Source organism: Lagopus leucura, unplaced genomic scaffold, assembly GCF_019238085.1.
Source record: "Lagopus leucura isolate 7727_CA_CO unplaced genomic scaffold, USGS_WTPT01 59054-0_obj-0_obj, whole genome shotgun sequence".
In the NCBI taxonomy this organism is placed as follows: Eukaryota; Metazoa; Chordata; class Aves; order Galliformes; family Phasianidae; genus Lagopus; species Lagopus leucura.
Window position 1 is genome coordinate 1 of NW_024963412.1, and position 4,278 is coordinate 4,278.

At 47.8% G+C, this 4,278-nt stretch overlaps 1 long non-coding RNA gene across 1 annotated transcript; it reads left to right on the forward strand.

Moving 5' to 3' along the window:
- Positions 1-98: 98 nt before the first annotated feature.
- Positions 99-1,045, forward strand: LOC122191126. Its single transcript, XR_006182308.1, has 3 exons — positions 99-261; positions 464-560; positions 914-1,045. It is a non-coding gene; the product is annotated as an uncharacterized LOC122191126 (long non-coding RNA).
- The last annotated feature ends 3,233 nt before the right edge of the window (positions 1,046-4,278 follow it).

Here is a 4,278-nt window from a genome sequence, read left to right on the forward strand (position 1 = left end):
GGTTGCAAACTACCTACAAGATCATCCAGTCCAACCGTCTCCTCATCGCCATTGCCACCACAAGCACTAAACCCTGTCACGCAGCACGTCATCCAGACGCGTGTTGAACACTGCCAGGGACAGCGACTCCACCACCTCCCTGGGCAGCCATTCCAGTGCCTGACCACTCTGAAAAAACAAGTTCTTTCTTACATCTAATCTCAACCTCCTCTGATACAACTTGCAGCCATTACCCCGTGTCCTGCTCGTTGCTTTTTAAAAGTAAGTAGCTCTTTTCTGTTGTTTCTACTGATGCTGTACCTGGGCTCTTTTTGTTTTCCTAGACCTGCAGTCTTTACTATTCTCTTATTAGCATCCCATTGTAGTTGCTTTAAAAATTGTTTTATAATGATTTAAATTCATCTAATTTAAACTTTGTTGTCTAAGGTTTATCTTGTTTGTTTGTTTGTTTATCATGTGCTAGGTTAGTCTATCAGTTCATAAGTTGTCTCAAAATGAAAGTTCTTGAAGGAAAAAAACAGGAGTCTACGTGATTCTATACTGCCATGGAAAAAAAACTTGTAAGTAGCTTGATGTTGTGTCCTGTGCCATGAGGCATTTATTTGCTCTTCTCTTAATAAATAAAAAAACACGTGCAAAGGCTGCACTAGTACAGAGGTCCCTGTGGGACATCCCAACTCAGTTCTGCTTTCCTAGCTTTAAATAGTCATTTCATAAAACTGTAGTTATTCTTGTAGCACCCTCTAGTGTTCCTAGCAGTCCTGAAGCACAGTTGTAAAGATTGTGATCTTACCTGAAATCTCTTCCTCCCAGTTAAAAACTACTGATTTACCCCACTGAAGGAGCTTTGTAGAACATCACATACCCCTCTTCTATATTTAACTCTGATCGGTCATGTTCTATTTTCTTTCAGAAGGCAATGAAGTTCTAGTTTTCATACAACACAACAAAGGAATTAGGCCTCTCCACCTTAATAATGCAATTATAAGAGATAATCCTAGAACCATAGGATGATTTGGGTTGGAAGAGATCTTTCAAGATGATCTGAAGATCATCTGGTTGCAACCTCCTGCTACAGGCAGGGATGTGTCCCTCCAGACCAGGCTGCTCACAGCCCCATCCAGCCTGGCCTTGGATGCTTCCAAGGAGGGGGCCATAATGAAGACTGCCAAGTGTAAGATTCTCTTTTACTCCTTCCAGTCCTTGAACTAGTACAAAAAAAGCATAGAAGACCAGTCAATGTTACGTCTATCATCCTATGATCTTGATTTATGACAATAAGAGAGCTAAGACCCACTGTGTAGTTTAAGAACAGCGTGTCGTGTTCTGAAGTGTGCTGACTACCTGACCTTCATGCTCAAACTTAAAAGCAGCATGCAGGCTACAAGCAGGGAGCTTTTTGTAGCCACAACTGTTCTCAGTGTTCTTAAGCAAGGCACAAAACTAGCCATCCTGTTAAGCTGCATGACTGAAATGAAGGAAGTTTTCAAAAAAGCAAACCTGCTGAATAGTAGCTGGAGTGCAAAATTATTATGTCAAAAGCTTTTGCCCTTAATTGTATTACTCACTTCTTGCACTGAAATGGTGCAGTGGTTGCCTTGAGCAACTTCATTCTGCTGCCCAAAGTCAGGGTTGTCCACTGTACTGTTAACATGGGTTTTGGCGTTGATGCAGCGAGTTTGCAAGCAACAAATACACAATCTAGACTCAGTAGGTAAAGCAAACGAGCATTATCTGTTTAGTATGTGCTTTTGCCTGGATGGGTTTTCATGTAAGTTGAGAAAGAAATACAATTACTTTCCCATACAACATGTAGACTTGAAGAACAAATTCATTTTCTCCAGTTGGTTTTTGGAACATTTCTCATGAAGTTCTGCAAGGCATTCTAAATGCAAATGGCTATTTACTGTCTCAACTCTTCTCCCGATTCACTGCAGTGCATATCATAAAATGATCTACCTTGTAGCACTTGATTCTGGAAGTCGCAGCTCCTCCTAACTAAGCAACCTGCTGAAAGCACTGCAGTCCCTAACAGGACCAAGATGTAATTTTAGAAGAAACATTAGCAAATGCCTTTGGCTTTGTGCAGATGCGCCTACAAATTTTATATTCTCGATGTAAATCTGAACAAATGAGAGAACCACACAAAGGCCACACCTCAGCCACATGAACACAAATTAGAACGGTCAACAGCTGAGACTGCTTTTGCTCCTTGCTCATTTGAAAACCACAACCCAGATACATCCTGGTAACTCTCACTCCCCAAGTCTCCCCAAAATTCTAAGGAGCTGTTCTGCTTGTGTCTGTTTAAATTCATCAGTCTGTGTGCTTAGCCCAGGTTTTGGCCTCTTTTAAAAAACAAAACAAAAAAAGAGAAAAGCTTTATGAGACTGAACGAAAAAGCCAGATGCCATAGATTTAACAAAAACACACTAAAAACACTTTCCAGGACTACCAGAGAACTGAAGGCAACCACTTGGACTTGGAACACAACAATCTTCACTTTTTATTTTTTTTTAATATGGAAACTTTGGGAAAATATTATCAGTGGTTTCACGAAGTGAGACCTGACCACAGGTACCGTACACAACCGTCTGTTTTAATTTCAGAGGTGAGGCTTTCAGGATCAGATTGCTTGATTCACAGCGTGGTAGCAGGAAGACTTCCAAGGAGATGGGAAATATCAGTTCAAAGTGTGAAAACAGGAGAAAGGAGTAAAAAACAAAAAAGCATGGGATAGGAGGAATGACAGCAGCACTGAGCCACTGGTACGGAACGTGGGCTCCCAGGGCGCAGTCCCTGCTTTCAGTGTAGGGCTCCCAATTCCTCTAGTCCAAGTTGGTCACCCTTCACCATTCCGAAGGTAACACAGTCACTGTTGACATCGTTTCCACAGCATGTGGAAGTTCTGATAGCAGATTTTTGTATGTAGTCATGCTAACTGTTAAGTAATGTGTCCCACATACAGGGCTGCTCTGACCGTGCACTGCCCTGACCTGCTTGTGCCACCGCCTGCTATTTATCACCTCAGCTTAACGGGTTTTGGGAGCTCCGTGTAGTCTATTACTCAAGATCTTTGGAGCTTATGACTAACGTCATAAAGTGATGGGGTTATATTGCTGTTGCACACGTTTATTAATAAAAACGTGACAGAGTCACAGCACAGTCGGGGTCAGAGAGAAGGGAGCTCCGGGATCACCCCGTGCATCGCCTGCTGCAGCAGCTCGCAGGCGGGCCTGAATATCTCCAGAGAAGGGACCCAGGCCTGTGGGCAGCTCGCTCCCGGACAACAAAGTCCTTCTTTGTGTTGGTGCGGAACTTCCCGCGTTCCAGTTCGAGCGCACACGTTACTTTACCTCGGGCTGTTTAACAACCGACTAAACGCTCACCAGAGATCTGCAACAGCGGCATCCCGGACGGCCGCGCACGACGCGCCAGCCCCGCTCACCTCGTCCCTCAGCGCGAACGCGCTTCTCGCGCGGGACTGCTGAGGGCGCCGAGCCCGCCCCGCTGTCCCTCACGCGCACACGGCCGTTAAGGGGCGCCGCGCACGCGGCAGGGCTGTGCGCGCAGCGGGCGGAGCTCGGCGGCGGAAGGGCGGCCGCGCGGTTCCGCTCGAGGAAGATGGTGGCGCCGGCGGCGCTCCGCGTGGTGCGATGCGGCGGCAGCGCCCTGCACGGCGCCCGGGCCGTCTTCTCCGTCGGTGCCAGGCAAGCGGCGGGCCGGACTCCGGGTCGGAGCGACCCCGCGAGACGCTGACGGCTTTCCTTCCTCTCAGGTTCCTGCTGTGCGCCTCCGGCGACTTCGTGAAGATGTACAGCGTGGCCACCGAGGAGCTGGTGCGGCTGCTGCGAGGCCACGGCGACCTGGTGACGAGCGTGCAGCTCGCCCCGCACAACCATCTGCAGGTGGGCCGGGCCGGCAGCGGGGTAGCGCTCGGGAGGGGGGCCGTGCGGGGCCGTGCCGCTGTGCGGGCAGGAGCGCTTTGCGATGGCGGCTCGGAGCTTTTCGTGTTCTGTGTTTGCGGTGGTTCAGCCGCGTCTAATCTCAGTGCGTTGATCGGTGCTTCAGCGCGAAGTGGGGATTTGATGTAAAGTCTGACTTTGGCGTATTGCTGTAACTTGGGTTGGTTTTTTTTCAGCTGTATTCTTCCTCCCTTGACGGCACCATTAAGCTGTGGGACTTCACAGATGGGATTCTCTTTAAAGTACGTTGAGCTGTTCCTGTTGAGTAAATATCAGCGTTATTCTTGGTCTGTAGAAGATGATGTGCTCTTGC